Genomic DNA, 12,376 nt, shown 5'->3' with positions numbered 1-12,376 from the left:
CCACGGACGGTGAATCCACGCACAGGCGAATGGATGTAATTATGTCGTTCGCAGCGGACACGGCTGCCGCGCCGTAGGCTGATTTACACGCGTCACGGTGAGAGATTTACCGCCAGCGGGGTCACTCTCTTAAGTACACTGTACCCTATTTGTGTCTCTTTTAGTCCATCCATCCAAAGGTTGTCTGGAAGAGATCGCTATAAGACCGCCTATTGTGCCCTAGATGAGTTTCGTGTAAGGGAGGAAAAAATGGCGACCGAACCAACCGATTAGAACTGGGGAATCGGGAACAGTCGTTTAAGGCGCCATCTGTAACTAGCTTTTTTACTTTTTCTCCCCATTGTCACGCACATCTCGTTCGTATTAAGCATGCCAATTGCGTGACAGTTCTCGTTAGTTCGTTCGTGGATGTAGAGAGTGACCCCACAGGGCTAATGCGGTGCGCAGATGGATACTGGCAAACGATCGCTGCAGTTCATGATTATCACTGACTGCTATTGCAGATGCATGGGATAAGGTGAATTACAAATAATGGCCCAGATACTAACTGCCGAAAATTTGCTCAGAAAGGTGAGTTTGGTGACCCCGACATGATAGATAAATAAATGACAACAATGTACTTATTTTTATATATTTAGTTAATCTTGAAATGGTTTTATTAAAATAACGTAAATACTTTGTATATGTACAATATAAAGAAAAGATACTAAAACAAACAATTTAAAAAGAAGTTTCACTAAAAGTCTTCTTTTGTTCGGATTCGAAAGCACTCTTTGAATGGCCAGATAGATTCTCTGAAAAAAATAATGTAATTATAGTCTCGAGTATAAGCATGTGACTCGTGAGTTCACACAAAATTAAATTGATCAGAGTTACATGCCGAGTTATACCTTTTCTGTAGACATAGGCTGCATAAGGCCAACCGAATCAATGACTAGGTCATCATAAGCACACAGAGCTAACCAGGCAGATAAACATATATCACTGGATGTCACCAACCTGCCGTGATTCATGACTTCCTGGTACCGTGGCGGTAATCCGGCCGCTTGCTTACACAAACTAACCCGTGTTCTGTGTCAGGCATCATGAATATTAATTTAACCAGCTTTTCCCGCGAGCTTCACTTCACCTCAAGAGGTTTTCGTGGGAATTCCGTAGGATTGTTACGCGGAAAATTTCATAAAAATTGATTCAGCCGTATTGCCGTGAAAGAGACAAACAAGATGTATGTTTAAATACTGTCAAACTTGCATGTAGGATATCAATATTAGTAGGATTCATGGTTACACTTTAATGCAAAAATGGCATATACCTATGGCTCGCAACCAAGCAAGGGCTATAAATTATACACATAATAAAACAGAAGAAATGTGGTTGTTTGTTTTTTTTTTTATAAAATCTTATTTCTTCTAGAGGCTAAGACGCTTCATTACGGGTAAGTTTCTTTAAAGAAGGAGCTTTCAGCTAGAACTCATAAGAAAATTCAATTTAAGCTGTATGTATATTTTTTTTATTAAACTGCACAATATTATACAAAACGGCAACGCGTCAAAAGACCAAACCGAGCGTGCAACCCAGCCATAGTTCAAGACTCAAACTTTAAAACTTCTCATCTTTATTCAACGGCCAAAAAGAGCAGTCTCTTTCTGTCTCTTTCTGCCGCTGTCTGTTTCGAGTGCAATCACGATTTAGTGCACAATAATGAGAGAGATGACAGTATTTGAGTCCGCCCGTCGCGAAGTTACATCCATGAATTATGCATCAGATTATTTAGCTGCAAGGGAGATAGTGGCTTAGTCACTGGTTAAGGCGAAGCGGCCAATGATGATCCATACAGGATTATTATATAAATCTCTCGCTGTATGTATATTACACACGTTGTGTACCTAGGCAAGTTTTGGACAATGCAGAAATAGGCAATCAATAATAGCAATAAAATAAATGAATAATAATATTTATTTCAGGTTCATCATACCCATATTACACACAAAACAACTCTTACCGTACAATTAACGTTAAATTAAGAGTTATCGACGTAACGTAAATAAACAACACTATTTATTTACTATTTACGGCGCAATGATTGGTCGATGAAGGATGCAAAATTACTTCTGTATACACTCTCGAAGTGAACCTAGATCCTGAGTATTTCTGAGTTGACTAGACTCAGTAACATAGAAAGTTAAACGAAAAAATAAACCATCTACGAAAGCGAAGACTCGCGCATATAACATAATTTACTTCAACTTTACCTATCCCATACTTTTTGATTAGAACCTCGTTGAAATTGAAAGCGCATCCCCTTAAGCTTCGCTCAAGACGCTCCATATTTGAATTTCGCGCGCGAATGACGTCAGCTTGGCAATTTTTCTCACTGGCCAAAGAGATTGCATTATCATCTTTACGACCTATGAAATATGGACGCTTTTTCGAATAGCTCAACTCGCTGAATCCGTTTAACTAGGTGAATGAGAAAACTATCAGGGAAAATATTTAAGAAAACAAATACACCTGCGTGACCTAGATCTAGTACTAGCTCGGAAAAATCCTCGGCGCCCTAGTTTTTCGCTTGATTTCAAAGGAAATTACACGTCTATACAGGATGTTGCAAAAGCAGTATAGTATGCCGAAAGGGGATAACTCGGGGGTTCAGTCTGAGCTACTTGTGGACTTCGGCATGAAAAATAAACGTTTTTTTCATCAGATGGCTGTGTGTGAGATGTCCCCACATGTTAAAATAAATTGGACATAGGCTAACTTTTATTTTAACATTTGACTGTGCTATAAATTGATTAAAAGCGTTCATGTCATTATCTCCCAAGCTAACAAGTTGGCTGGAAGAAATTAAAAAGCCTTTGTTTTTTTACGTACGGTCAGGTGCAGAAAAACCTGACCCCCCTCTCATAGTAACAATGCTTCTGAGGGGGGTCAGGTTTCTCTGCGCCTTACTGTACAATAAAGTGTTCATATAAATAAATTAAGTATTAATATTGTGTTCAAGCCTTTACTGAAAAAAGGTACAAATAAATTCGCATGTCAAAATACAACGCACAATTTATCCCGCCTCACAGTCCAATTAAAGTCAACAATTACCCACGATTCAACCAATTAATGCCCGTCAATAATTAGAAACGTATTTATAAATGAGTGATTTATTTCATTCTCACTCTAATTAGATTGCATTTGATTGGCTGCCGTGTTAATTGATATCGATTTATCATTTCCGTGGAATTCGTTCGTTTCGTTGCTATACTGATTTTTCCATAAATTCAGCAAGAATAACTAAAATACAAAACAGTACATTTACTTAAACTTTTTATACATACTTACTTCATTTTTTTATAATTGTAGTAGTAGTCACTAAGCATCTTTATTATTATAAACGTATCTTTTACGGATTTTAAATAAATTTTCAGGACACAGTCATATTTTAACAAAAAGTAGGTATCACCTTTAATGATTATGTTCGTGCTTTACTTTCCTAAGCTAAAACATTTAGAAAAAATCTGCCTTAAAAAAATATTTTATGATTGTATGAGTTTAAATATAACTTATTTTAACTTTAACTTGATTAAAAAAAAAACATTTTTACTTACTTAACATCCTAATTAGAAAACAGCCACTGTATTTATGAAAAGAGCGGGACCACCTGTCACAAGTATTCTTATGCTTACTAGGTGGTTCCAACCTTGTATGTAACTAGTCATAAGTACGATAAAGAAATAAACAATATTTGAATTTGAATGAGCCAGTCTGAAACTGCCTAGTTGTAAAATTTAAGTTCTCGTCCATGTCGGAATTCACGGAACACACTTTTTCCTTTTACCTGTACAAATAAGAACCTGTTATGATCCATGATTAATGTTGTTTGGCCCACAATTGCTATAGGGGTTGTATACAACGTCAATTTTATTCGAGTTTGATTAATCGTTGCTTTTATATGGTTACGCGGCGAAACGCAATGATAGCAAAATTTTTTTTCAAAGAAATCGAAAGGAAGTTAAGATGGGTATTTCCACTTTACTATTTCTTTCAATAGGTAAGTGTATGGACCATATACTAAATGTTTGGCCTTCTAGTATGTTACGCTTCATACTAGAAGGCCAAACATTTAATATATGGTCCATACACTTAACTATAAATAATAAATAAATAATAATATGTGGGGACATCTCACACACGGCCATCCGACCCCAAGCTAGGCAGAACCTGTGTTATGGGTATCGGACAGCTGATATATCTACACAAATACATAGATAGATAGATACTAAATATAAATATCAACACCCAAGACCCGAGTACAAATATCTGAAAAGTCTTCAAACAAATATCTGCCCCAGCCGGGAATCGAACCCGGGACCTTCGGCATAGCAGTCAGGGCCACTAACCACTACGCCATTCGACCGTCGACCGTTGAAATAAATAGTGAAGTGGAAGTGGAATAGGAAGTTACTATTCTTTTAAGGCACAACAAAGCTCGTGGGAAAAGCTAGTAACAAATATTATAAAGGCGAAAGTTTGTGAGTATTTGTGTATATTTGTTACTTCTTCACATCGAAACGGCTGAACCGATTTTAGTGATTTTTTTATGGAGTTAGCTGTCACCCCGGATTAACACATCGGCAATCGAAGCGAAGCTCGAGTGAAAATGTTGTTACTAAATACTTAAATAAACGATAACCCATTTAATTTGTCTCCAGGTTCCCAAGTAAATAGGCAGTTGTTCTCCATACAAACAAAGTAATGGATGTTTTGAGCCATTCGTTTCACGAATTGGCCGTTGTGACGTCAACTCGTAGTTAACCGAACCGCTTACTCGAGACGTTAAACTATTATTAACGAGTCAGCGGTATTCAAATTGTTGTCACTACCCACTGGAGCTAGGAACTATTACTACACTCACGGGCACTGTAAAGGTTCCACTGAGAAAATCACCAAATTACTCCTAAACGAAAAAGGCAAGCTCAGTGACACCTTCTGCAATATTGAGGTATATTTAACAGAGCATGGGTATATCCCGATATACCAAACTAAAACTATAATATTTTGTTCAAGTTTTTAATTAAATGTTTGAAAAAATTGGGCTTGGTCGGTGTCGGCATTTTGTGAGTGGAACTTTTTCATAGCCCGCGTGAGTTTATAAATACAGCCTATAAAGGGGTAATTTAATTATTTATGTATTTGATTCACCAAAGATTACATTAATTACATGCTTAATTAAATTAAATTAAGACTAAAGATAAAGTATCTTCAATTGTAGGTGAATACAGCATGCATTATACTAGGAATAATTTTCAGTTTATTGTTGAAATTGAGGTACCTAGTATTTTTGAGAACCTCTGGTTTTAGTTTATGGATGTAAACAAAACATACGTCGCGGGTTATTCACTCAGCGACCATTCGGCGTTACACCGTCGCGGTAATGAAGCGGAGTTATGCCACGGTAATGAAGTCAGCTGCCGGTACACGGGTTCATTATCGACGTAGATAAACGTCACTTTATCGCGATTCGCCATAAATAGAGTACTGTGATTGGTAGAACGAACATGTGGTGTCAAGGTATATAATGTTGGCACAGTTAAGCCATGGTAAATAACTCGGGAATTAGGCGATTCGATGGCGAACTCAGGTAATCGTCATAGCTCTTGAAATCGTCAAGATGAAGTGGTAGTGGGCAGTGGCCATATGTGCCGATAAACCGATCACCGGCTGGTCGCGGCTGGATGAGGAAGGCGCTGCTTGGGAGAGGCCTGTCTCCAGTAGTCGACGATGACGGGCTGATGATGATGATGTATACTTCATCGAATGCGTTGACAAAGCTGTTATTGTATTGTTGATATGGCAAAAATGTTGTAATTATCTGGATGGCAAAATTTTGTGTTAAAAAACTCAATTTTACATAACATTAATACCCCTTTATATCTTACTTAGTTACAAATTTTGCGCTAAAACCGGCCATTACACGTATTAACCGACACTCACCGCGTCCGCTGAACCTGTTTATTTGCACGTGTCTGTTCGTCTGTCACTCGGTTTTGATTTACACCCGTCACGAGTCGAGTGACGGACTGACGGATCTGACGGATGGACAGCGCATGCACGCTCGGCGAGCGTAGATGAACAAATGTGACAGATTTATGCAGTCCAAGTGTCGTCCGATTCGGGAGTCAACTTGCGAATTGACTAAATGCCCAGTCGTGAGTGTATCAGGCCTCAGGTATTGATTTCAATGTTGTGTATAATTCTCAAAAAATAATTTGAATGGAATTAATAAAGTTTAAAATGTCGAATTAACGGTTACGCATTCCTTGTGGTCTTACATGAATAAAGAACTGGACAGATTTTACATTCTTAGCGGTCGTGCATGTAGAAATAAGTGTATCTCTTCTAGGAACCCGGGATATACTCATGTATAAATAAGTATAACATCATTTCCTTCGATGATGTCTTGTGTATTTTCCTCTAGAGCAAAACGCAATATGTTTCTGTATTCTCTACACACACATTATGGCAGCTGTAAACACGTGTACGCGCACTCACTGTCAGCTGTCACACACAAACCGACTCACACACACACACAGACCGAATGCCGAAACCACAACACCCATTAATGTACCATCGGGGAATCAATTGCTAGCTTTAAAATCGTCGAAATAATAATTTTACTCGATGTTTCTCTATGCCTAATAAACATCGAAGCACAGTAAAGCTATAAATAGATGAGAGTGTATCAACCATAAATAGAGGCCGGTTAATTCTGATTAACACCTGCGATTTGTGGCGGCCAATGCCTCGGGTAATTTCGCCAATTCGGCATATTGTGTGCGTACAAACTCAAGTTTATATTCTACTAGCTGATCCCGCGAGTTTCGCTTCGCCTTAAAAAGTTTTCCCGTGGGAATTCCGCGATAAAAAAATACCCTATGTGTTAATCCAGGGTGTCAGCTAACTCCATACCAATATATTTCGTGAAAATCGGTTCAGCCGTTTTGACGTGAAGAAGTAACAAATATACACACTTCGAGCACATTTGCCACGTGCATAGCATAAGAGCAAGCTTTTCAAAAAATCTCGACTATGAAAACAGTTTTTTTCCGCTTTCAACATATAATATAGATATACATATATTATACAATCACCAACAAAGGGTTTCGCGTTAGGTTACGCCTGGAGGGTTACTTTTTCCTAAAAACGACCGAATGAAAGTTGCTATGCAAACGGGACGTTTAATACAACCAAATTTGTTGCTGTCAGTGTCAAATAAAGTTTTTCTTTCTTTCTTTCTTCTTCTTTCTTTCAAAATACAGTCTGGTTAGCTTAGCGCTCCAAAACTTTGTTCTCCGTAAGGGTATAAACTTTTTCTTAATCTAGAGTGACCCGACTGATAGCGGTCGGGGTTTCCCCTTGCACAACCCTTTCACACGCTAATGAGGCTCGAATGGATTTTAAATGTTGTAATTATGAAGTGCTGAAAGGGCCGGAAGCATGTATAACAAAAAATATGCCGTTAAAATACCACGAGGTTTTTCCGGAAAATGTTTCGAATACTTTTGAACGGAAAGACTATTTTTTTATTTATTTATTTATTTATACTTTTATTGCACAATATACAGAAGTAAATATGTACAATGAGGTGGACTTAATGCTAGAAGCATTTTCTACCAGTCAACCTGCAGGAGGTACCGGGAGCTAATTGTATGGGAGTGTAAACAAAAAAAAAAGAACTTTACACGATTTTAGAGAGAAGAAAAAAAAACAAATAAGTGCAACAAATAAAAATAAAATCCTGCAACAATTTATACTTATGGAGTTTACTAATAGATAATTTATAATCCTATATGCCTAATATATATATATATATATATTAGGCATACATAAATAATATTATTATATAAACACACAACAATAGAGGTGCAAGAAAAGATGATCTTTCTTCTATACTATTCTATGATAAATATAATATGATGATTATAACTGCGACTCTATCTCGTTATATTAAACGTACTGATTTGCATTCCGACACTTATAATTTCGTCAAAACAAGAGTAGCTCTTCTGATCATTATAAAAAATAGCAATATGTTTATTATATTAATAATATCCTGTGACCGCGATCATTGGCTGATGTAAACTATTGACCTACACTTTCTTCAAATTCAGAAATAACATTAGGTACGAGTAAATTCATACATACAATATAACTCGTGGGTAAAGTTTAAATTTAATCTTATAGTTTAGATTCAGGGTATAGTCATAGATAGATAGATAGATAGAATATTCTTTATTTGTACACACACACATAAAAGAAACTTACATAACTTAAATACTATAAACTATATACAAAAATGGCGGTCTTATCGCTTAAATATTATAAATAGCTTAATTATTATTTTTAAATCTAATCTGGCTCAATACGGACTCGATTATTCTTAAGTCTGACTGATTTTGCTTATCAATCTCAAAAATCTTTCACTTGATCTTTCGCCCGCAAATATTTTTTCGTACAGTAAAACATAAGAATTAATGTACTCTCGTAAAACAAACGAATAACGTTATCCGTTACGTCGATGAGGCACAACGACGTCGATGAAAAGAAACAAGCCATGTTTTTGACACTAGTGATGGGATTATGCTGGTTTTTTTTTCTTATTTCAACGTAATTTTCTTAGTTATTGTCAGTGGTCGGTTGCAGAAAATTTACCCTTAATTGGGCAAAAAGAAAAATCTCATATAACTTAACCCATTGGATTAAGGGGAAAAATTTGTATAGGTTTAACTCAATTAAATAAAAACATAATAATATGCATCAAATACCTACACAGGCATCATTATAAAACATTAAACGCTATGTTATTTAATAAAATAAATGTAAACGAAATGTTAACGCAAAGATCAACGTTTCACCACGCAACACTTTGTTTTGATTTGTGCTTCCTCAATTAACGCACCGGATATTTGTAAACACACCACGAAAATATACAAAACTTAATAGCAAAAGCGTAGGCTTACCACTTTAATCAACGTTGGGGTGGTTCAGACCTGCTTTGTACTGACGAGTGCGGTTGCAAACCGTATCGCCACTTCATAATTACAACGCATTTTTCTTGACCATGATATTTCTTGACGCATTCTCTCACCGGGCACCTACTACATATAATTCTATTCTATCCTAACTAATCCTAATTAATATTATAAATTTTCTCTTTTTCAGGCGAAGCGAAGCTCGCGGGAACAGCTAGTACTCTTATAATTAAGTCTCCATTTATTTATCTATTCTACTATTGTATTGATCTAATTTTAATTCTATTGAAGTCTTCTTTGTCCGAGTTTACCAACGGAGCTTAAACCGCTAGCCACCCGAGCGTTGTCTGTACGTTGCGTTACCGCTTCGTTGACCGAGCGGTGACGCTGCGTCGTGTCGTTCCGCATATCGTTGCGTCGCGTCGCGTCACTGCAACGCAACGCAACGTCAGTAATTGCTTTTAGCATTAAGTCCACTTTATTGTACATAATTACTATGGTATGTTGTGAAATAAAATAAATAAACGTTCAACGCAACGCAAACACAACGCTCGTGTGACATCGCCTTAAGTGTCTAGTTAACTATAGTACTATAGTTCACAGTGAAAACATTGCGATGCGGTTTTACATAATTTGTAACATAATTTTATTATTATTATGATGACTTTCTTTAAATAAGTTTGCGGTTTACTAGTAATTTGTATGCTAATGATGATTGCAGTAACGTGGGTAGAAAATATTTTAAATCATAACACGTTTTTGTATGCACATTGTTTTGATAGGCGCCGTAAACTTTTTTTTACTGTATTTTTATGACCCAGTCCAAGAAGGTCATTTAAAATAATCTAGCCATAAATTTTTGCATGTATTAGTAATCTATGTCAAAGCATGTCAACAATAGATTTTATTTTAAAGCCCCTGCGTAAATGTTAAGTACCTATACCTTATCAGATACAAACCTATTACCTAGGTGATGTAAATATTTTTTTTCACAGGCAAACTTTATGCTAATAGCATTCTCTTCCAGTTGAGCTTGGCTTTTGTGGAGAAAGTGATAGGTATCGTATGATAGGCTTACAGAAACAGGTTAGATAAGTTTGTTGAAATACCTACACAAACCGAGTCCCAGATACAGTGATACCACCAACGAACATTAGCAATTTAGCGTCGCTCGCTTGGCAAATCTGACGTAAGGACCTGCCAGATGTTTGACAGACCAGCGACGCTGATTTCTTCTTCTCCCTAATATCCTTTTCCTTATTTAGGGTCGGCTTTGTGCGACGCTGATTATGGATTGTTAATTGCTACTGTGTCGGTTATATTAATTTAGACCCAACTTAAAAGGTCAACTAGTTTTTTTTATCCTTTACCCATCCCTAATAATGACATCGTTCCATTTTCAAAACGCACCGTTCGGTCCAAACGGGAACTGTTAACTTCAAACGGAATTGCTGTTTTGTGAAATTGCCAGGAATAAAACGGAAAAAGTGTCTTGTTCTATATTAAAACAAATGAAAAATTGCCAAGTCTCCTTCTCCGGAGGTAGTTCGGTGGAACGAGGGTTTTTTTACGGCTTCATTTGAGGAAATGCCGCATTATTTTCGTGTTTATAAGTAAATGAGAAATTATGAAACAGCGTCTTATTACAATGTACTCGAATGTGAAGTCGCTAGCTAGTATAATATAGGGTGTTCCGTAAAGAGTGAACCAACGGAAAACTGACAGTCTAGTACGGGTTTTGCAATTTTTTTATACGAAAAAAGTTTATTATTTAAGTTTTTTGTCATCTGCATACATTATCTATCAAAAGTTTAATCATAGTTTCCGCTGGAACGTGAATTTGGTGCCAGAAAACGTTCATAGTTTTCGATAAACTATCAAACCTGTACCTACTAGACGGGCTGGAGATACAGGGTTGTAGTCGAAATCTCAAACATCAAATTTTGTCATTTCTGTTTGTGTTGGTTTCTACGCAATATTTTCGTTTTTTGCAATGAATGTAAAATGTTAATTTTAATGTGTAAATGTGTATGTATAACTATGGGACCTGTGCCTGAAATAAAATGATTTTATTTATTTATTTGCATTCAGTAAAATAATTTTTAAAGTTTTATTTCTTCTTATGTATAAATAACAATTAAAACTGAATGAAATTGCACCACGAGGCGTCATTACGGGCGCTACATGAGAATTGCACGCAAATTAATTAATCACCAATTGAATAATTAACTCGAGCATCAGAATATAAATCAGAGCAACGAAAAACGTTGCACTTTAAATTAATTATTTTATGAAAATACTTTTAATTTATGACGATTGTAGTCTTTTTGTAAAAAAAATCTTTAACGCAAGAAATAACTCAATATATTTTTTGTAAATTTGACATTCGAGTACATTTGACGTTTTTTGTGTGATATCTCCAACCTTCCAAAAGTGGAGATTCGTCGGAGAAGGCTCATTACCTGCAGAGCTGCTTACCCAATACACTCGCTAGCAATGAAATAATACTTACAGTGACATAGCACCAAATTACTCCTATAAGACTAGCTTAATGACGCCATCTTCAATACTGAAGTACTTAAATTTAACATCGAGCAGATACAGCTCATCAGAATATGAGCATACGTAGAACATACGAGATTATAATATGTATTAACTTGTGCGATTCACGTATCGTTTCAAGTTAAAACTTCACAGCAACTCCCCAAACCACTTTGAAATCTTATTTAAGTTGCTTAGCTAAGTTGTATATCTGTATGTGAAACAATCTCGTACACGTTTCAACACAAATATAACCGATTTTCCATTTGAAATTATGCTCGTGGTATTATTGTCTGCAGCACGTGCTGAGCAGGTGCCTTTTTGACGCTCTGGACAGCAACCAGTTGAGTTATTGATTTTTTTTTGTTTATAATTATGGTCTGTATTTTGTTGTTTTGTATTGTATAATTTTCTGTATTAGTTGTTGTGGTTGTCGGTGTACCTAATATTTTTTTCTTAACTTTTTTACTCTTGAAGTACAAAATCAGCCAACAATCGTGCACTGTTAGACATACGACACTTTCTATACGTGGAGTAATATTTTATCAATGACCGACGACGGTTCAAAATAGGCCACCCATTTGTCCAACTAAGCAATCAAAGGATAACCCCAAGACCTCAGGTTTTCAAACACAACGTATTTTCTCCAGAAATCAGACTGCCTATCCCGGATACGGATACGATTCGGAATTCGATATTCGGAAAATATCGGTGGTGTTAATTTTTAAACTACTACTAATATCAATAAAGCTAAGTTTAAATGTGGATGCTATATGGGGAAATCACTATTCCTATTTCTGATAGAGAGAGAGAGA

General features: G+C 36.3%; 1 protein-coding gene across 3 annotated transcripts in view; it reads right to left on the bottom strand.

Annotated features, from left to right (window-relative positions):
- The window catches only part of LOC105384440 (heterogeneous nuclear ribonucleoprotein L), a 333,915-nt gene that overhangs the window by 230,623 nt on the left and 90,916 nt on the right, over positions 1-12,376 (bottom strand). The gene's annotated exons all lie outside the window — the stretch shown is intronic.

Source organism: Plutella xylostella, chromosome 31 (assembly GCF_932276165.1).
Source record: "Plutella xylostella chromosome 31, ilPluXylo3.1, whole genome shotgun sequence".
NCBI lineage: Eukaryota > Metazoa > Arthropoda > Insecta > Lepidoptera > Plutellidae > Plutella > Plutella xylostella.
Note: the sequence above shows the minus strand (reverse complement) of the source record. Positions and strands in the feature narration are given on the sequence as shown.